At 46.0% G+C, this 22,717-nt stretch overlaps 2 non-coding genes and 1 pseudogene across 2 annotated transcripts; all 3 read right to left on the bottom strand.

The window, feature by feature from the left end:
- Positions 1–293: 293 nt before the first annotated feature.
- Positions 294–365, bottom strand: trnae-cuc (transfer RNA glutamic acid (anticodon CUC)). Its single transcript has one exon. It is a non-coding gene; the product is annotated as a tRNA-Glu (tRNA).
- Positions 366–6,953: 6,588 nt separating this feature from the next.
- trnan-guu (transfer RNA asparagine (anticodon GUU)) lies at positions 6,954–7,027 on the bottom strand. The gene has a single exon. It is a non-coding gene; the product is annotated as a tRNA-Asn (tRNA).
- Positions 7,028–19,602: 12,575 nt separating this feature from the next.
- Positions 19,603–20,450, bottom strand: LOC148144304 (uncharacterized; annotated as a pseudogene).
- Positions 20,451–22,717: the final 2,267 nt, after the last annotated feature.

The raw sequence follows: 22,717 nt of genomic DNA, 5'->3' as shown, positions 1-22,717 counted from the left end.
AATATCCTCGCTGACATAAAATTCACAAAAGAGGAGAACAACAACAAAGTGCCATTTCTAGATGTCACAGTAGAGCAAACAGTCAATGGTAAATTCAAAACAGCCTCTACAGGAAAACAACACACACGAACCAAGTACTTAACTACAGAAGCAATCATCCCTCCACATACAAACAAATCTGAATCAGGACACTATTTCAACGAGCCACGACACACTGCAGCACCCAGGAACGACTGTAAATAATTACACAGCGCATTTAAGAAGAATGGGTAGCCTGCACCCCTGAAAATGGTTTCCCTGACCGGGAATCGAACCCGGGCCGCGGCGGTGAGAGCGCCAAATCCTAACCACTAGACCACCAGGGAGATGCGGATTTCTCTTGTCAGCTCTCCTAAAATTTACTTTCCTGCCTGGAAATCGAACCTGGGCCGCGGTCGTCAGCAAGCTTTCACCTGTGCATCCAACAATGTCATTTCTTGTATCCATTGCTCCCGATGCGGTCTCCTCTACATTGGGGAGGCTGGAGACTCCTCGCAGAGTCCAGTCACGGCACTTGAGGGGATATTTCCAGGACAACCGCAACAATCAACCCCATCGCCCTCTGGCCCAACATTTCAACACCCCCTCCCACTCTGCCGAGGACATGCAAGTCCTGGGCCTCCTCCATCGCCGCTCCCTCCACACCCGATGCCTGGAGGAAGAACGCCCCATCTTCCGCCTCGGATAAATTCAAACCCAGAACATTAATGTAGACTTCACCAATTTCCTCATTTCCCCTCCCCACACCTTACTTCAGTTCCAAACTTCCAGCACAGTGCTATCCTCATGACCTGTCCTACCTGCCAATCTCCCTTCCCACCTATCCGCTCCACCCTCCTCTCTGACTTTTCACCTCCATCCCCACCCCCATTCACCTATTGTACTCTTTGCTACCTTCGGACCAGCACACCCCCACCCCCCAATTTATCTCTCCGCCCTGGAGGCGTCCTGCTTCCATTCCTGATGAAGGGCTTTTGACCGAAAAGTCGATTTTCCTGCTCCTCGGAAGCTGTCTGACCTGCTGTGCTTTTCCAGCACCACTCTGATCTAAACTCTGGTTTCCAGCATCTGCAATCCGCACTTTTGCCTACCCAATAAACCCAGTATGTCGATTTCACATCAACAAACTGACACAAGCAGACACAACGTGTGCAGAAACCCTAGCCACATTACTTTACATAAAAGAGATCTGGGAAATGATGTCCAGACAACTCAACGCTCTCAGCATCATGGTAGCCCACAAACCTACCAACACACTTAAACAGCGGCTAATGAACCTGGAATAGCCTATACAAACAACCCGCAAACGAATGTTATTTACAAAATACCATACAAGGAAATATATACATGAACTCTGCCGCACAGTTCTCTGTGGCAAGAAATGCTGGGATGAGATAAGGAAGATGTTTTTCAGCCAAAACGAATCGGCACTGACTGGACAGCCATTTAAAATCAACGCTGTCAGGCCAGGATGGAAGATCCAACAGGATGAACAGATTTCTAATTTCCTGAAGATTTACAAAGCTGAGACTGGGTTTTGGTGTTTGTTCCCTTTCCACTCCCAGGAGCTGCAGTGGTTGGGGAGGTGAGTTGGAGAAAGTGAAATATGTCCATGAGCAGCGTGTGGGGCGATTTCAGCTTCCCCTCCTCTGACAGCGCTGTGACGTGACTCTGATGTTCTCAGGGACATTTACTGACGCGAGACAGTAAAAAGATTCCCATTCCCGCAAATCAGGAATTCAAACCGTATGCCGGCTTCAGGACAATGAGAAAGATTAATTGGAGTGTGTGAAGAAGCTGTGAGCTGCATTTCAAAGAGGTAGGTGGAGTCAGATGCGTCATCCATTGCGCCCCGGCACTGTGCGTACCTGACGCCGCCATGCTGCAGAGTTCTGACGTTAACACGGACATGCGCAGCAATGGGAACATTCACAAGAGGAACAGCCAAAGATAATCACCGTCACTGCTTCCCTTCCATTGTCCCAACTTGGTGAAGCAGTATCTTTCACTGGCAAATAAAACACATTCGTCCTCAGCTGCCTGCTTCATTTCGATCACGACTTCACGCCCCTCACTGTTCTCGTCTCATTTCCAAACACTTGGCTCATAGCCTCAAAAGTAGCTCTGTGCGTATCTGCTTGTTCCACCCTGACAGGCAATGGGTTGCAGATTTCCAACCGCTCCAATGATGTGAATCTTAAAGAAGAAACCGGGGAACAGTCTTCCTTTCTTTTTGACGACATTTCTCAACTATAGTCGGCAAGGTTCACACCTGCGTGGGGAAACCGCAATCGATCTCAAATCCATCGTATTAACCACTCGACCCAGGAATAAAGAACCACACTGACAGCTTCATTTCCCAGGTCTCTCTGCCTGTGGAGTTGAGAAATAGTGAGTTATTGCTGGGTTTGTTTGAATACAATCACTTCACAGGTTTCGAAAGGGTTACATATCTGCACATGGCGAGTCTGGTTGTTTCATCACGAAAGATGAAATAAACTTTCAGTTAAAAGCAAAAACAGAAATTGCAGGAGCAACTCAGCAGGTCAGGCACCATCGGTGGAAAGAGAATCAGAGACAATATTTCAGAACTCTGTTTTCTCCCACAGGTACTGCCAAACCGGCTGAGTTTCTCCAGCAGCTCCTCTTTGTGTCTCTGATTCTCAGCATCCGCAGTCCTTTACGTTAGAAATTAAATCAATTCAGCCTCATGTGCAGGAATGAGAATCCTTTCAATTTCCCAAAAATTGGCAGAGATTTCAAGGCATTTGGAAAAAAAAGTAAAAGTGACATTAGGAAGAACACTTTCTTGTCCCTGTATGACCGTGACAAGGAGGCAGATTCAAGAACAAAAAAGGGAATTCGGTGGTCATGTCCAAAGTAACAATGTGGAGATTTACAGGGCGAAGGCAAGAGAATGATACGAATAGAGACTCTCATTTACTTGCTGTGTAGAACCAGCAGAGCTAATGTGGGCCTCAAATTGCGCTGTGACACGTGTTGTGATTCAGAGTGAACTCACAGTTCAATCAACGGAAGGTGGGGATTTAGAAAAGTTTATATTTATATAATCTCCTCACGTCAACGCAACAACAAAGTGGTTTAATTATCCGCCAGTGGAGAGAACCTGGTTCCTGGAGATGGGACAAAGAGCTGGCTCAGGGATATTAATCCACATTGCTCTCTTTGCCACGAGTTCAGAGGGAGAACATTGGAGGGACAAAGGAGAGAATAACGATCTGTGTCGGAGGGTGACGAACTGTTCATGGAGACTATTCCTGGCTAACAATAAGTCGTGTGTAACAGCAGACGATGTGATAACACGGCCTCGTGTGGGTGTGGTAGGGATCAAGGGCATGGGGGTGTTCGGGTCCAAATAATATTGAACTCGACCTTGAAGACTGGAGGATTCCAAACGGAAAATGAGCCGCTGGTCTTCCAACTGGAGCGGAGCTTTGTTGGAACACTGCTGCATGTCTGAGACAGAGATGTGGGCCAGGGAACAGGGTGGCGTGTTAAAGTGACAGGCAACCAGAAGCTCATCGCCTCTGGGTGGGCTCGATCCACCAACTTTTCGATTAACAGCCGAACGCGCTGACCAATTGCGCCACAGAGACAGGCGATGACGTGGGCTGCGCCATCGCTTAGGGGAGGCTATTAGTGAATTCATAATTCAGCCTCCCGGCCTCGATTTCCAGTTGTCGTCTATCAGTTTTACTTTTCCATAATAAAGCCTGGGACATTCATTGTGGAGACACCGGGGACAGGCTGGAGACACATCCATGTCAGGAGGAACTAGCTTTCTTACTCCGGGCCGTCACCCTTCGAGCCTTTCCGTGTTTTGCCTGTTCCCGAGTTCTCTCATTGGCTCGGAGGCGAGAAGGGGTTTGAATTCCTGATGTGCAGGAACGACAATTCTTTCAATGTCTCAGATCAGTTCATGTCCCGAGAACATCAGAGTCAATCTCCCGCAATCTTCAACAAGGGGACGGTGTCTGGACTGTCTCTACTCAGTCGGACAGTTCATCTTTCATTCTCCTCGAAATCCGCTTCCCAAAGAGTTTCTCAAGGTTCACAAAGCTGGAGACTGGGATTTCTGTTTTGCTTCATGAACATTTTTCCATTTCGTAACTGACAATATTTTTCCAAAACATCTTCCCAATTGTACGCCATGATTCATTTCCAGGGATGAGGAATTTCCATTTTGGAGAGACATTCCCAAGGTTGGGAATGTTCGCTTTGGAGCAAAGAAGGTTAACTGGAGATTTCCTGGAGCTGTTGATCATGATGGGAGAAGAAGCGGTGGGAATGGGCAGATTAATGATCAGAAGAATCAATTGCCACTGACCAGAGTCAGTTACCAGAGGACAGGGATTGAAGTTCTTGAATGAAAAGCAGCACTTGTGCCTAATAAACATAGAGAATACTGCAGAAAGCCAACAGGGCGCGCAGCATCTGTGGAAAGGTAAACAGAGCTGACGTTGTGAGGCTGGTACGTTGTTTGTTCACAACCCGATTTTCCTGCATGGCAATCAATTCCCAGACATGAGAAAACTGGATTTTATCGAGACGGGTTTTGTGAAGTTTGAGCGATAATGCAGCCAACAGGAAGTCATTTAAAATCGCCAGTGAAGAAAGCATAGTCAGCAGGTTACCACCCGGAGCGGGGGAGCCCCAAAGGATCTCTACGCCAGCACCTTAAGTGTTCGGCGACAACTACACGCCCAAAGTTGTGGTCTAAAATTTCTCATGGAATGGTTCTAACAGGAAAGGTGAGTATTGGGCTTTTCCTGTCCGCGCCATAGTCCCAACGTATCCTGTTCCCCTGGATTTGATCAGGACAGAGGAGGCTGATGGGAGATCGATCTGAACTACACACATTGATGAGTGATAGAACGGGTGGGAAGGATCCATTCCCATGCATAGAGAGATTAATAATCAGGGCCGAAAATAAGGAGCCACTTCAAGAAATTTGGGAATCATTCAGCAAAGCTAATGTGGAACTGTTCACAGAAAATTGTGGTGAAAGTCTCTCGAGTTATTTTGATGAGAAGTGTTGATGATGCAAATACAATCGATAGGATGAACGTAGATTGGTAAATGTATTTGGTGACAGTTCTGTTCTAGCCCTGTGAGCGAAACCTGGATCTGAAGGAATAAAAGGGACATTAACAACATCGATCTGAAATTGGATACGTGACAAGAAACAGAGCCATCATTAACAGTTGGCTTTTGAACTGGAAAAGTATTCTCGTGAAATTAGCTTGTGGCTTGAGGTATGCAAGGTCAAGATAATTTAGGTAAAACACGGAAACGCTATCCTCATTAGCAGACAGTGAAAGGATTACAAGATGCAAATTAAACATTTTCGATAAGTGATACAGGGGACTGGGAAGATAAGTATTATAAACTGTGAACAACAAAGTTCTGGAGCACAACACTTACATTCAAAGACCGAAAACATCCAGGTCCTGATTAATCAGATGGCATTGTGGTGCTTTTCTGCAAAACATCCACTTGCAATGTCCTACAAAAGAGTGACAAAACCCATCCCTGTCATCCCAGGATAGAAAATCCGAAGGGATGAACCTTTGCTTATTTTCTGAAGATACACAAAGCTAAGACTGGGTTTTGGTGATTGTTTCCTTTCCACTCCCAGGAGCCGCAGTGGTTGAGGCGGTGAGTTGGGGAAAGGAAAGTGTGCCCGTGAGCAGCGTGTGGGGCTATTTCAGCTTCCCCTCATCTGACAGCGCTGTGACGTGACTCCGATGTTCTCAGGGACATTTACTGACGCGAGACAGTGAAAGGATTCTCATTCCCGCAGATCGGGAATTCAAACCGTATGCCGGCTTCAGGACAATGAGAAAGATTAATTGGGGTGTGTGAAGAAACTGTGAGCTGCACTTCAAACAGGTCGGTGGAGTCAGATGCGTCATCCATTGCGCCCCGGCCCTGTGCGTACCTGACGCCACCATGCTGCAGAGTTCTGACGTTAACACGGACATGCGCAGCAATGGGAACCTTCACAAGGTGAACAACCAAAGATAATCACCGTCACTGATTCCCTTCCACAGGCCCAACTTTGTGAAGCAGTATCTTTCACTGGCAAAGGAAATACCCTTGTCCTCAGGTGCCTGCTTCATTTCGATTCAGATTTCAAGCCCCTCACTGTTCTAATCTCATTTCCAAACACTTGGCTCATCGCCTCAAAAGAAGCTCTGCGGGTATCTGCTTGTTCCACCCGAACAGGCAGTGGGTTGCAGATACCCACCAGTCCCAATGTGAGTGAAATACTTTTCCCCCTCCACTGATTTGAATCTTAAAGAAGAAGCCGGGGAGCAAGCTCCCTTTCTTTTCGACGACATTTCTCATTTTGTAGTCGGCAGGGCTCACACCTGCGTGGGGAAACCGCAATGGATTTCAAGTCCATCGCATGAACCACTCGGCCCACGAATACAGAACCACACTGACAACTTCACTTCCCAGGTCTGTCTGCCTGTGGAGCTGAGAAAGAGTGAATCATCGCAGAGTTTGTTTGAATCCAATCACTTCACAGTGATTCGAAAGGAATAAATATCTGCACATGGCGAGTCTAGGTGTTTCATCCCAAAAGGTGAAATGTACTTTCCGTTAAAAACAACACGAGAAATTGCAGGAGGAACTCAGCAGGTCAGGCAACATCTGTGGGAAGAGAATCAGAGACAACATTTCAAAATTCTGTTTTCTCCGACAGGTACTGTCAAACCTGCCGAGTTTCTCTTTTTGTCTCGGCTTCTCAGCATCCGCAGTCCCTTCCGTGAGACATTAATTCAATTCAGAAACCCCTTTGTGGAGAGGATTTCCGTTTGGGGAACATTTTCCTGACCCCATTAAAAGCGCTCAGCTTCGAAGCCAGTGAAGAACAGCGAACACAACGCCCCTGGGTGGGCTCGAACCACCAACCTTTCGGTTAACAGCCGAACGCGCTGACCAATTGCGCCACAGAGACAGAGGCTGGCGAGGGCTGCACCATCGCTTAGATGAGGCTATTAGTGAATTCATAATTCAGACACCCCGCCTCGAATTACAATTGTTGTCTCCCGCGCAGTCTTGCGAGAGATCCCGGCTTTCTTAACTTGACTTGTGCAAAAATACCCGATTAAACTTCTCAAAAAGAACCTCCGTGAAACGAGGCTGGGCTCCCTGTAGTACGAATTGGACAGGAAGTGAAATGATTGGAGATAGCATTGAACAGGTTGACGTGTTTACTTCCCTAATTTTCTTATCCCTCTGCCAATTGGCACGTGGCTTGGGCAGTAATGTTATTACACACACTGGAGCAGTGGGATTTTAACCTGAGCCTCAGGGCTCTATGGGAGACTACAGCTGCACCACAAAAAACTCTAGTAAATAGGTCCACTTCTGTTGAATGAGAGGAAACAGCTTCCTCCTCAACATGATACACGACCACTGTACCCTCCGTGCCCATTACAATAAATTGAGCCGCCTCCTGTTGAATGAATGAGTGGGAACCCCTCTCTGAGCTCCAAGAAGCGGCGGGCCCGGCTGGAGGCTGGATTTGCTCATGGCTTGTATCTATTAACTTATTTAAATGGTACCTACTGGAAGGGGTATGGTTTACATGAAAACCAGAGGATCATGTCAGAGTGTTTGTTTATATTTTGCAGTTGTAGTTTATAAAATACACTCCCTGGAGGAGCAGCTTCTATGATGCTGCATTTCCTGCCTTCCGCCCTTCCCCCATTTGTTATCTCTCATCTCGATTTTACATTTTCAGTCAAATTTCATTTCACATTAATCAGCCTTGGTATTCACTGTGTATCATTAATTAATCTGTTGGATTGTTGTAAAACAAAATTAATGGTGTAATTTCATTTATGTTGTCTGAGTTTGACATTGAATATGCAGGTGTGAATGCTAGTAAGTTGTAAAAATAAATCAAGAACTTGTGCTTTTTAAACAAAAAGAGTTCAATGGTATTACTGGCATTGTCTCCTTGGATGATGATGATTATAGTCTGACCAACAAACCATTTCATGCAGTCACCCAGTTTAATTAAAGTCTTTTGGAAAATAATTCTGGCAGGCAAATATTTATACAACCCAAAATACGGTCGGTAATCATGTGTATTCTTATCTTTTAAGCCGTAACAGATGGCATTGCGTGGCGGGTGGAGACTGAAACTTCGCTGGAAAGAATGTAGATTGATGAGGGAAGTCAAAATGGCAGAGTCTCGGGCCACAATCTATCAGTCTGGCTTGATTGCATGAGTGGTGGTTCTTCAAAAGCACCTTCCAAGTCATGACCTCAACCACCAAGAACAGACAAGTGTGAACACAGGATTCCGACTGCAAGATATATCGCATTGTTTCTTTGTTATTGACCAAAATGCTGGAAATCACTCCTGAACATTGTTGCAGACCACATCATATTTGTGAAGCAATTTAAGAGGCAGTTCGGCACCACCTTTTCAAAGTCAGTTTGGGAAGAGTTGTTGGCACAGCCAATGATATTCACATCTCATGAAATAGTAAGCAAAGAGCCCACAGTGTTGGGAGGCTGTATGTTAGCATGGATAGAGGATTGGCTAACTACCACAGTTGTGGTAAGGGACATGTTCAGGATGACAACTTGTAACTAGTGGTGTACCACAGGAATCAGCACTGGGGCCAACATTATTTACAATATATATACGAATTACTTGGATAAGTAAAGTGAAGGTACTATTGCTAAATTTGCAGAAGACACAGTTGATGTGAAAGCAGGTGGTGAGGATGACATTAGATAGAGGGATTTGGAATCACAACCACGAATCTCTTCATCCACTTTCAGTGAGTAATAGGGAGGCTAATTGGAGGTTGGCCTTTTCAATAGAGTAGAAATGTAGGGAGGTTATAGTGAATCTATGTAAGGCATTAGTCAGGCCACAACTGAATACTGTGAATAGTTTAGGGCCTTTTACCTGAGGAAAGATATATTGGCATTGGAGGCAGTCCAGAGAAGGTTGACCATGATGATACCAGGGATGGAAAGAATGTCTTATGAGGAGAACTGAATAGGTTGGGCCTGTGCTTATTAGAATTTCGAAGAATTAGAGGTAACCTTATTGTCACGTACAAGATTCTGAGGCGACTTGACAGGCTAGACGTGGAAAAGTGGGTGAGTCTGGGCCTGGGTTGTTACGTGCATTCAAGGCTGAGATAGATTTTTTTTAACCAGTAAGGGAATTGAGGATTATGGGGAAATGGCAGCAAAATGGAGTAAATGTTTCCCAGAATTATCGTGATCTGAATAAATGGCAGAGTCAACTCAATGGGCTGAATTGAATAGTAAATAGTAAGGAGGAAAAGCATGCAACTGGCAATTACAGACCAGTCAGTGTTGGGAAGCCTAGAGATTGTAGGGAGTTGGTGGCATTTGGGAATTGTTCCTGGATTTAACATCTGGAGTTTCAAATTGATGCTGCTATGGCCCCGATGCAATTTGAAATCAATTTATGTATCTGGAATATAAACTTATCGCTGCTTTGGTGATCTTATCAATTGTCATAAGTACCTATCTTGTTCACTAATAACCTTTTTTTTAAGGAAGGAAATCTTCAGTCCTGTCCCAGTTTGGTGAATGTGTCACCCTTAATCGAAAGTCATGTGGTTGACTCTTAACTGCCCTCTGAATTGGCACTTGGTTATTTTTTGGGAGACCAAGTGTCACGTTCCATGAATGAATAAAGAAAAATATTCAGGACAAGATTGTCAATGTCACTGTCAATGAAGGGAAGATTGTGATCTCGTGATACTGGTTAAGTAGCCCAGAGATCTCGGTCTTCTGAGAACAAAAATTAAAATCCCATCATGGATGCTAGTGGACTTTATTTTCAACGAATAAAAAGATCTGGAAGTGAGAGTTTGTCTCTGTACTGGCAACCAGGAAACCATTATTGGCTAAGACAATGAATTGCAGATGTTGGAGATCAGCAACAAAAGGCACAATTGCTGGGGAAATGCAGCAGGTCTGGCAGCATCTGTGGAAAGAAAACAGTTAATGTTTTGAATCCAGCCTAATTTTGAAGGGCCACCGGACTCAAAACAGTAACACTGTCGTCTCCTCATAGATGCTACCAGAACTGTTATTTTTGTCCAATCATTATAGAGTGTTGTGAAAGTGTTCTTTTAGGGAGGGAAATCTACCACTCACAACCCTACACACGCGTGCACACGCTCACATCACGTGACTCCAGACCTACTACAATGTGGTTGACTCTCAACTGCCTTCTAGCATGTAGCCAATTGCTCAGTCCAAAGGCCATGAGGGATGGGGAGCAAATGTTGGACGTGCTAGCAACAATCCCATCCCTCAAAATATTTTCTTATATATTATAAAGCATAGGTTAATGAAGGACAACCAAAACCAACTGCTATGGGAAAGTCATGCCCAACTAACCTGATTTGCTTGTAGTCATAAATATTGTTTTAAAACCCTCTTCAGAGAGGACATTGGTGCCATCATTGTTGCAATACTGCATGCAATTCTGTGCTTTCTGCTGCAGGAAGGGTGTTGTGAAACTTGAAAGGGTCAGAAAACATTTACAAGGATGCTGCCAGGGTTGGAGGGTTTGAGCTACAGGAAGAGGCTGAATAGACTGGAGCTATTTTCTCTGGAGCTTTGGAGGTTGAGGGGTGACATAAAAGACATTTATAAAATCATGAGGGACATGGGTAGGGTAAATAGGCAAGGTCTTCTCCCTTGGGGTTCGGGGAGTCCAAAGTTAGAGGGCATAGGTTTAAGGTTAATGGCAAATGGAGTTTAATATAGATAAGTGTGAGGTCTTACATTTTGTATAGTCAAATCAAGGTAGGAATTTCATGGTGAATGGCAGGACGTTAAGGAGTGTAGTGGAACAGAGGGATCTTGGAGTACATGTTCACAGTTCTCTGAAAGTGGAGTCACAGGTAGAAACGTTTGGCACACTGGCCTTCATCAGTCATGGCATTCAGTATAAAATACCGAATTAGAGCCGAGATAAGCACCAAATAATAACACATACCAACAAACACCAAATCTGTTTCATATGCAGTATTTCAAACCAAGAGATGTAAAGGTGCAGGTTCATAGCTCCTAGAAAGTGGAGTCATGGGTAGACAGGGCAGTGAAGAAGACTTTCGGCATGCTTGTTTTCATCAGTCGGAGCACTGAGTACAGGAGTTGGGATGAATTGTTGCAGCTGTCACAGATTCCACACAACACAAGACGTGACCCTGCCCTCCCCTGACTGACTGTCACTTTGCATATCAGGGGGAGACACCCTTTTAATTGTGATGATCAGGAAACAGGCCATCCTTCAAAAAAAATGGATTTGTTCACAAATATTGTGACAGAGGAAGGAAGTTGCAGTCTGTGTGAAGATCAATCTTCATTCAGAGAGAGAGAGAGAGGAAGAGCAGCAGCAGATTCAGAAGTTCAGGGTCCAACTTCTGAAAAGACCTTGTCTGATTTGCAGTTGTTCCTGGGCTTGTAATATCGTACTGCAGCATATTGTAGATCTTCAGTAAGAGTGTCAATACTGCACTAAAGATATCCGTTCAGCAACTTGAGTCCATGTGAACTCTTCGTGGAGGTATGCAGTCTGCCCCATAACCCTGTCGGTTTACAGTTACATATAGATCGACACAAAGATCTTTGGGATTGAGAGGAAAGAATGTTCCACAGTAGCTAGAATTACGTTCAGATTTTCTATCATGGACTGACTGTGATGACCCTTGCAATCACTTCACTGGAATATTACAAGAGAAGAATTTGGCGTAAGAAATCTCAGACCAAACATCACATCAAAGTCTGACAGTCACTTGATTCACGAGGACGTGGATATTGATGGCCGTGAAAACAAAGGGGAAAAGGCCTGTCTGCTTAGTTAGGTTTTAAACGTAAGTATGACTGGAAACTCAGAGTCTCGCATACCCTCACACCAGAGTAGGGACTGTAACAAGCTTTACAGACTGAATGAGTGTTCCAATTATCAGAGGTTTCACCAGTAACACCACACACATGCTGTAAGCGTGAGTGAGTTTTCAACTGATTGTTATGGTCTGAGACAGACGAGGGCACCTGCACCATGGAGAAACCGTGGAAATGTGGGGAGTGTGGGAATGGTTTCCCTTCGCCATCTACACTGGAGATTCATCGGCGTTTGCACACCGGGCAGCGGCTGTTCGCCAGCACTCAGTGCAGGAAAGGCTTCACTCAGTTACACCACCTCCTGGCCCACCAGTGGGTCCACATCAACAAGAACCCGTTCATCTGCCCCGTGTGTGGGCAGGGCTACACTTAGTCACACCACCTACTGCCGCACCAGCGGATGCACACCGGGGAGAAACCGTTTTCCTGCTCTGTGTCCGGGAAGGGCTACACCCAGTCGTATCACCTGCTGCTCAGCTTCCGCTACCACACTGAGGAGAGGCCGTTCACCTGTCCCGTTTGGAGCAATGACTTCTGTGATTCCTCCACCCTGCGTAAACACCAGCGCATCCACACCAAGGAGCGGCCGTTCACCTGTCCAGTGTATGGAAAGGGCTTCACCCAGTCGTGCAACTTGTGGAGACACCAGCAACTTCATAAGTTAGATGGCGCAGGGATTCGGGTTGGACTCTGCTGTTACCGCTGCTGAGAGTCTCATCTTGAACCCTGTTTAGTGGGTGAAGTGGGAGGGGCAAGGGGTTCCTTTATGCTGAATGGCCGCTCTCTCACCCACTTTACTTCCAGTGGGGGCTGATGCTCTCTGAGCCTGGGATTGCACCTTCCCTACGGAAACAGTCCACAGAAGCGGCTGAAGTGCAGGGAGATCTGAAATAGATACATTTGTCTCTGTCCCATTGAGTCTCCACCACAGTCAATCCAATTGGGCTCTGTCAGTGTTTATGCTCCACCTGAGCCTCCACCCACCCCTTCATCACCATACAGGTATCCCCTGCTTTTGGAAAGTTGACTTTACCCCCTACCCCCTCCCCGCCCAAGCCTGTGCCAATTCTTAATCCTAACTTCGACCTGCTATTTATTGCCGATGCATGGTTTCTGTCCCTGTATTCACCTCCCCTTCATGTGTCTGTCCAGATACACCTTAAGTGTTGCTAAGGTGCCTCTTTCCACTTCGTCCACTGGCAGTGCATTCCAGGCATCAACCATCCAACTGTGTGAAAAATCTTCCCTTTCAATTCTCCCCCTGACTGTCCCCCTCTCGCCTTGAACTTGTGCCCTCTTGTAGTTGACTTTTCCACCCTGGGGGTGGGGTGGGGGAAGCCTCTGACTATCTAACAGACTATCTGGCCCAACCCCAAACATCCAAAGAATAATCCACACAGACCCATTTCCCTACCCCTATTACTCGACATTTACCCCTGACTAATGTACCTAACATTCACATTCCTGAACACTGTGGGGCAATTTAAGCACGGACAATCCAACTTAACCTGCCAATCCCTGGGCATTGGGGTAATTTAGCATAGCCACTCCACCCGAATCCACACATTTGGATTGTGAGAGGAATCCGGAGGAAACCCATATCGACACAGGGAGAATGTGCAAACTCCACACAGACAGTGACCTGGGACTGAAATCGAACCAGTTTCCCTGGTGCTGTGAGGCATCAGTGCTAATGATTGAGCCACCATGCCACCCCCGTCCAGTCAATCTGTGTGTCTCATCATTTTGTTGAGGTTATCTCTCTGCCCCATCTTCACAGTGAAAATAATCCAGGTTTATCCCATTCTCTGCTCATAATGAGACCTCCAGACCAGGCAGTGTCCTAGTGAACCTTCTCTATACCCTCTCGCAGAGCATCCATGTCCTTCTGGGAGTGTAGGGACCAGAACTGCACGCAATATTCTGAATGTGGCCGGAATAAATAGCTGTAACATAACTCGTCAACTCTTAGACTCAAGGCAAACGTGCTGTGTGCCTTCTTGATCACGTTACCCGCCTGTATTGCCAATTTTGGAGATCTATATGGCCAGATCCCTCTGTATGCGAGTGCTTCTATGTGGTCTGAAATTTATCGTTCAATTATTGTATTTCCTATGTATCTGTACCCAGCTTCACTTTAATTGTGTTCCCCTCTTTATCTCTTTTCCCCCATTCTCACCCCTCCACACATCAGCATATGATAAGATTATAGGAGCAGAAATTATGCCATTCAGCCCATTGAGTCTGCTCCACCATTCAATCATGGCTGATAAGTTTCTCAACCCCATTCTCCCCATAACCTTTGATCCTCTTGATCCTCAAGAAACTAGTTATCCCCAGCTTAAATGTATTCAACGATCTGGCCTTCACAGCCTTCTGGGGCAGTGAATTCCATAGATACACCACTGTCTGTCTGAAGAAGTTTTCCTTATCTCCGTTCCAATAGGTCTTCCCTTTACTTGAAGGCTGAGCCCTCGGGTCCTCGTTTCTCCTACCTATGGAAACATTTTCCCAACATCCACTCTGTCTAAGCTGTTCAGTATGCTGTAGGTTTCAATTAGTTCCCTTGTCATCTTCTAAACTCCATTGAGTAGAGACCCAGAGTCCTCAAATGTTCTTCATATGTTAAGCTTTTCAATCCTGGGACCTTTCTCATCAACCTCCTCTGAACATGTTCCAGGGCCAGTACATCCTTCCTGAGATATGGAGACCAAAACTGTGTACAGGACTCCAATTGTGGCCTGACTGGAACCTGAAAGATCCTCAGAAGTACATCCCTGCTTTTATATTCAAGTCCTGTCAAAATAAATGCCATTGTTGCATTTGCCTTCCTCACTACTGACTCAGCCTGTAAGTTTACCTTGAGAAAATCCTGGGCTAGAAGTCCCAAGTCTCTTTGCTCTTCGGATTTCTGAATTTTCTCCCCATAATCCTTCTGTTCCAGGGTAGCAGCAGAGACTTCCAGACACACTGATTTGTATTCTTGGATATCCAGGGATCTCAAGAACTGCCAGTATCTCAGGAGGAATCGTTATTCTGGGAGGAGGCAGAGAGGAGAGTGGTGTGCACCTGTAAACTCCAGAGCTTCCCAAACTTCACGAGCCAACAATAACTCTTTCTGGACCAAGAAACGAAAGGGCCGACGAGAAACTGTGACACCACAGGAAGTGAAATTAGGCCATTCAGCCCATTGAGTCTGCTCCACCATTCACTCATTCTTGAGTATCAAGGGGCTCAAAGGTTACAGGGAGAATGGGGTTAAGAAAAATATCAACCATGACTGAATGGCAGAGCAGATTCAATACGATAAATGGCTTAATTTCTGCTAATGAACATCCATGGGAAGAAGGAGGCAACACAATAAGTTGTTTCTTGGGACAGGCAAGATAATGTTGTTTAATAATGGTGTGACAAAAGAACAATTAATTCTGCCTGCAGAAGGAAAGCCCTGACATAGAGGGGTTAATTGCATGGCAGGCTGTTTCAAACAGACAGCTAACCCTCAAGGATAAGAAGGTAAGCTGCAGACCTGAGGTCTCCAGCAATGTGAGGTGATGTTAGAGTCTTAAAAACAAAAGTCACACCACAGATTGGAAATTGAGGAAACGCCACCAAACTTCAACTCCAGAATGATGCAGCCGCAGCAGTACTCAGAAGAATAATACTGCATCAAACCCCTGGAACTTCCAGAGATGGGCACCGTCGGTGGAAAACCAGTTAACTTCAGACATCAACTGGGTGATAGCCAAGTTTGGGGAGTGAAGCTGAATGAACTTGAGAGGTTTTATTTGTGGTTGCGACGTGCAATAAAGTGCAAATCATTATTTCAGCAGTTGATTGTCTGTGCGGTTTCTGAGTCAGGAGCCAAATTAAGGTGATTCACCCACAACCACAACAAGAGGCTTGGATTAATATTGACTCCATTGCATTCAAGAGAATGTTATCAATACTGTTACAAAGCGAAGGCTGAACCCCCCCCCCCCCTCCCCCTCACCAAGATCTCAAACTGAAACGTCCAAAGAGTGGCACGTTGCCCTTTAATCTGTAAAGTCAGTGTGATAAGTGGTGTAACCTGCTGTAGTGTTAAAAGTAAATCCCTGACACTTTACAACCGACAATCAGCAATTTATTTAACCAACTCTCACGGTGAACAAATGAACAAAACTACTAACAAACTGAAGAAATCCTTCCTAACTACTGAGTATTCTGGAATAAATCAAGATTCTTCTGGTATGCTTTTCCAATCAATACATGTCCCACTCAGATGACACAAAATAGAATTTAATCTCTCAGATTACAACCAGGTTATGTGTCTTCCGGAATATTCTGCGCCATTTTCTGTCGGGGATGCCTCCTCCGATTCCTCCGTCAGGAATGTCCTTCTCTGTTTTTCTAAATGATGCTTTATCTAATACACAGATGACTGAGACCGCCAATTCTTTATGATAGGATTGGTCCTGTTGTCAAAACTTTAGGATTTAAATTTAATAAATTTTTGGTAGCCAATGGGGCTGATTTAAATTGATTGGTGAAATTGAAAACCTGTTTTCTTGTCCTGCTAACTGTACAGCCTTTTGTTACAAATGTTTCAGTTCAAGTGCTTTTTGTTGTGATCATGTTCCTCCTTTAAGAAGATTACGTTGTTGGTTTATTTTCAGGAGGGGTTGTAAAAGGCTTCCCATTCATCTAGGATTAAGGTTTTCACTAATGGTTAACAGATACTGGCTAAGGCAACAATCCGGGAAAAGGGTTTGACATTTTATTTTTCTAAAACGCTTCTACAATGAAAGGGCAGTTGTCCCATTCTTTTCCCCTGGTTTTGGTTTTGGCAAGCAGTCTGTCTAAAGCTGCTGCAGAAAGACATGTTTTCTGATTCAACAGATGTCTCTGGCTGACTCTAAAGCTTCAGGGAAAATAGTACCAGCGTATTCAGCCTCTCCCTGTAGCTCAAACCTTGCAACCCTGGCAACAACCTTCCAAACCTTTTCTGAACCCTTTCAAGTTTCATAATGTCTGAAAAAGACGTCTACTTTGCTCGACTAATGTGGGAGAATTTTCTACATGACGCGTTGTGTCTGAAAGAGCCCTCCCCTGTGCTATGACAGAGCTGCAGTGACTTTCAAAAGCCTGACAAATGCTGTTATCAGTCAAAGATTCATTGGGAGAAGCTTCTCAATCACATCTGTAAATGGAGAAAGTGTTTTTAATAATGAGACATGAATAAAGGCTGCATTAATCTTTTGTTCTGAAGATTTACTCATACATCTCAAAACAGAGCATATGAACCCGGTCAAAAGAAGTCTACGGGAATATAAGACACCACTGCCTATTTGCCGACCAGGACCGACTTTACACAGAAAACATGGACATTTTAAATGAATGGGGTGCCATTCGTTTTAAGATCAGGTGAACTTAAGAGGCACAGCATTGGCTTAGAAAGGAGAGATCCTTGACACACACACAGCCAAAATCATCACTGCCATTATTATCAAATTAGAATTTAGGCTGGATAGGCTGGGATGTTTTTCCACTGGAGCAGAGGAAGTTGAGAGGCAATATTTTCAAACCATGAGGGGTAGATTTGGGTTAATGGTAGCTGTCTCTTCCCTTGAGGAAGGATTTCAAGAGCAAGGACGCGTTTTATGGTGAGAGGAGAAAGATGGAAGAAAAGATGTGGGGCAAAATATTTACAGAGTGTAGTTCGCCTGGGGAAACAGCTGCCAGTGGAAGTGGTTGAAGCAGGTACATTAACAACATTGAAAAGGCGTTTCAAAAATACATGGGTAGGAAAGCTTTAGAAAGATATGGGCCAAGTGCAGGGAAATGAGGTTAGTGTTGACAAACATTTTGGTCAGCATGGACCAGTTTGGGCTGAAGGGCCTGTCTCTGTGCTATAGTACTCTATGACTGGAATCTCTTTGTAACTCTGACAGTGTTGAGTTTCCACATGAACCAGGATAAAGTGAGGACTGCAAATGCTGGAGATCAGAGTTGAGAGTGTGGTGCTGGAAAAGCACAGCAGGTCAGGCAGCACCCGAGGCGCAGGAGAATCGATGTTTGAGGCATAAGGACATCCAGATGAATATCTCACTAAATCATGCTGAATAAAGTCTGATCTCATTCGTCAACTCTGATGTGGAGGTGCTGGGGGTGGACAGGTCAGAAGTCACACAACACCAGGTGAGAATCCCAATAGATTGATTTGAACTCATGAGCTTTCGAAGCACTGTTCCTTCATCAGGTGAAGTGATGAAGGAGCAGCACTGATGAAGGAGCAATGCTCCCAAAGCTTGGGATTTCAAATAAACCTGTTGGACTGTAAACTGGCGTTGTGTGACTTCTGACTTCAACTTCTTCAACTGCGCATTCATGTGAACTTGATGGGATACTTTATCCAACTCGGCGTAGTGAAATCATATCGCTTGGAGGGTTTCATTTGAAACCTTCCAGGAGGTGAATTCAACAAGATTGAATTATTCAAAGTTACTAAATTCGAAACTTACATCAGGACCGGTAGTCATAGAGAGGTACAGCACGGAAACAGATCCTTCAGTCCAACTCGTCCACGCGGACCAGATATTCTTAATTAATCTAGTCCCATTTGCCAGCACTTGGCCCAAATCCCTCTAACCCTTTCTATTCATGTCCCCAACCAAATGTCTTTTAAATTCTGTAATTCTACCAGTCTCCTCCACTTCCTCTGGCAGCTTATTCCATGCACGCACCACACTCTGCATGAAAAGTTTTTCCTTTCGGTCCCTTTTAAATCCTTCCCCTCTCACTCTAAACATATGCCCTCTAGTTCTAACAACATACTGATAAATCATTTCTGATGGAGATGTCAACGTTTCGGGTAGAACCCTTCTTCAGTCCTGAGGGATAATACCTGAAATGCTGACTTCTCCACCTGCTGGTGCTGCCTGCCTTATTGTGCCCAGCCTCCTGTTTGTCTATTTTAGATTACAGCATCTGCAGTTTTTTATTTTGTCTCTAATAAATGGTGGAGCAGATTCGATGGGTCAAAATATCCTAACTTCTGCTCCAATGGTCTTGCGGTCGTAGGTTTGTGCGGGTCTTGGGCTCAATGAGCAGCAGCGCCCACTGGAAGCAAGGTTCATAGAAACATAGAGGCACTACAGTGTGGAAACGGGCCCTTCTGCCCAACACGTTCAGAGCGACCCTTTGAAGAGTAACTCACCCAGACACATTTTCCTACCCTATCACTCTGCACTTACCCCTAACTAATGCACCACACCTGCACATATTTGAACACTATGGGACTATTTAGCTTGGCCAATTCGCCCAAACATGCGCACGTTTGCACTTTGGGAAGACACTGCAACACGCAGAGGAAACCCACGCAGACACAGCGGGGAATTACATGCAAACGCCACACAGACAGTCACCCTGAGGATGGAATTAAATCTGGGTCCCTGGCGCTATGAGGCAGCAGTGCTAACCACTGAGCCACCACCCTCCCTTCCCCCGCCCCACTCCCCCAGTAGAAAACAAAAAAGCCTACCAACTCTCCCACTACCCCCACTGTCAGAAAGGGCAGGAGGATCAGTCCTGGGGGTGACCCTCAGCAGCGTTACCGGCAGAATCTGATTGTTAGGAGCATTGGTGCTTCCGCTGGTGCTTGTTCAAGCTGCAGGACATTGTGAACCTCTGCCCACACTTGGGGCAGGCAAACGGCCTCTCCCCAGTGTGGACCCTCTGTTGCGTCAGTAGAGTGGAGGAGACAGCAAAGCCCTTCCCGCACTCGAGGCAGGCAAACGGCCTCTCCCCAGTGTGGACCCGCTGGTGCGTCAGTAGAGTGGAGGAGACAGCAAAGCCCTTCCCGCACACAGAGCAGCTGAAGTGCCTTTCCCCAGTGTGGACCCGCTGGTGCTTCAACAGGTCGGAAGAGCGTGTAAAGCACTTCCCGCAGACAGAGCAGGTGAATGGCCTCTCGCCGGTGTGGACCCGCTGGTGAGCCAGCAGGTCAGAGGAATCGCTGAAGGCCTTCCCACATTTGGGGCAGGGGAAGGGCTTCTCACCGGTGTAGACCCGCCGGTGAATCACGAGGTGGGAGGAGCGAGTGAACACATTCCCACAATCGGGGCAGCGGAAGGGCCTCTCCCCGTGTGCACCCGCTGGTGCCTGATCAGGGCGGAGGAATCGCTGAAGGCCTTCCCACACTTGAGGCAGCTGAAGGGCCACGCCCCTGTGTGAACCCGCAAGTGCCTCAGCCGGGCGGAGGAATCGCTGAAGCTCTTCCTGCACTTAGGGCAGCTGAAGGGCCTCTCCCCAGTGTGCACCCGCCGGTGCCTCAGCAGGGCGGAGGAATCACTGAAGGCCTTCCTGCACTTAGGACAGGAGAATGGCTTCTCCCGGGTGTGACTGCGCCGATGTGTCTCCAGGGCAGACGGGACACGGAAGCCTTTCCCGCAGTCGCCACACTTCCATGGTTTCTCCATGGCCGAAGCTACAGTTGCACACAAACGCGTGTATGTCCCCTCCCTGCCTCGAATTCCTCTTTCCAGGCCAGATAACTGTTTCAGGCTCCACACTCAGTGCGTTGCTGCAACAGTAGGGTCTCTCTTCCAGTCCCACTGATGCTGAAAATGTACTGAAACAGGAACCAATTGGATCATAGTTGAAAATTGTTGCAGTCCCGGTGGATTGAGTGACTCACAAATGCTGGAGAATCAGAGTCGAAAACTGCAGGTCAGGCAGCATCTGAGGAGCAGGAGAGTCAATGGTTCAGGCATCAGCCCTTCATGTGTTGATTTTGAAACTTCATCTTCAGATCAAATAGTCTGAAAAGAGATTACAAAAGTCAACACTGTCAGTCCAGGGTAAAAATTCAGAACATGCAATTCTACTTTCTGCAGAACATTCTTTTGTTTTATTATTCCACAAAACTGAAAGCACCATCCCTCTCTCTCTCTCTCCCCCTCTGTTCTCACTCCATTCTAATTCTCCTGAAATTGCTGATTCAGGATCTGACAGGGACAGAAGAACAAAACAGTCACAACTGACATCTCTCTGAATTTTGGATATCTGCACCTGAAAATTAATATCTTCCACGACATTGGGATACTGTTGAGAGTGAGCAGGTCTGATTTTTGGAAGCAAAAATATAGTGTGTAAATTCAGGATGAACCGGCAATGTAGCTTCTTGGCAACCAATCAGACACAAAATGGTAAACGTGCCCCCACAGGGGAGTTTTAGAATGAGACATCAAGGCTATGACACCAGAGAGAAATTGAACAGACTGGCATGGCAAACCAGAGTCATCTAGATATACAGCACAGAAACAGGTCCTTTGGTCCAATGGTCTATGCTGACCAGATATCCTCACTGAATCTGGTCTCATTTGCCAGCATTTGGCCCATATCCCTCTTCACCCTTCCTATTCATAAACCTATCCAGATGCCTTTTAAATGTGTCATAATTATACCAGCATCTACTACTTCCTCTGGCAGCTCTTTCCTTACACGCGCCGTCTTCTGCATGAATTGCCCCTTCGGTTCCTTTTAAATTCCTCGCCCCCTCCCCGGGCCACCTCACCCTAAACCTATTACTCTATAGTTCTACACTCCCAGAGAAAAGACCTTGTCTATTTACCCTATCCATTCCTCTCTTGATTTTATAAACAATGGAAGCATCAACGGCTCAGGGCGGGGATGGGGAGGGTGGGGGGGGGGGGGGCGGGGGGGGAGGCGGGGGAAGTATGCTGAATGTGCTGGAGCCAACGCGTAAGAAGAGGACACAAAACCTTGAAGCTGCAATGAGGAACACTGCATGTGCTGTACTTGTACCTGTTGATTTTATTTGTGGGAATCAAGTGCATTTTAAAAATAAAAACAAACAAGATATCTATCCCTCCCCTTTCCCAATCTCCTAATGCTGTCCTGGACACAGAGTGAGAGAATTGGGAGCAGGAGTTGGCCATTTGAGCCTGCACCAACATTGAACACATCATAACTGAATATGAATATACCTACAGCCAGGTGGATAGATTGGGTTTTCTTTCACTGGAGCAGAGGAGATTGAGAGGTGACCTTATAGAGGATTATAATATCATGAAGGGTACAGATGAGGTGAAAGGCAGGTGTCCTTTCCCTAGGGTGGGGCGTTCAAGATTAGGGAGCAAATTTTGAAGGGGAGAGGAGAAAGATTTTAAAAAGATATGAAGAGCTCCATTTCTTTCTCCGGTTTGTGTGTGGAATGGGTGTCCAAAGGGAGTAGTGGATGCATGTAGAGTGACAATGTTTAAAAGACATTTGGAAATGTACATGAACAGGAAAGGTTCGGAGGGATATGGGCCAATCACTGGCAGATGGGACTGGTTGGGTTTGAGAACATAGTCAGCATAGACTAGTTGGTCCGAAGGGTCTGTTTGTGTGCTGTATGACCGTGCAGCTGTTCTGTACTGGTCTTAAAACCATTTTCTTGGAAATCCAAGATGGCGGTGGTTTGAGTGGTCTGCTGTGCTGGGCTCTGTGCCATACCCCCGGCAAGGTGGACTTTTACCCCCTCCCCCCACCTCATTAACCATCCGTAGGAGAAAACAATCGCTAATATAAACTTACTGAACGTCTAGAGCTGCTATAATTGTGGTTTGACAGCTTTAGGACCAGAATGAAAGCAAATGAAGGAAAAGGGCCGACAGGGGTGCAGCAGGTAGGGCTCTCCCCTACTGCATCGGGGGCGCCTGGAGCCATTGCTCAAACTCCC

This window comes from Chiloscyllium plagiosum, unplaced genomic scaffold, assembly GCF_037043375.1.
Source record: "Chiloscyllium plagiosum isolate Xiang-an unplaced genomic scaffold, Cpla_swu_hap1 HiC_scaffold_27, whole genome shotgun sequence".
In the NCBI taxonomy this organism is placed as follows: domain Eukaryota; kingdom Metazoa; phylum Chordata; class Chondrichthyes; order Orectolobiformes; family Hemiscylliidae; genus Chiloscyllium; species Chiloscyllium plagiosum.
Note: the sequence above shows the minus strand (reverse complement) of the source record. Positions and strands in the feature narration are given on the sequence as shown.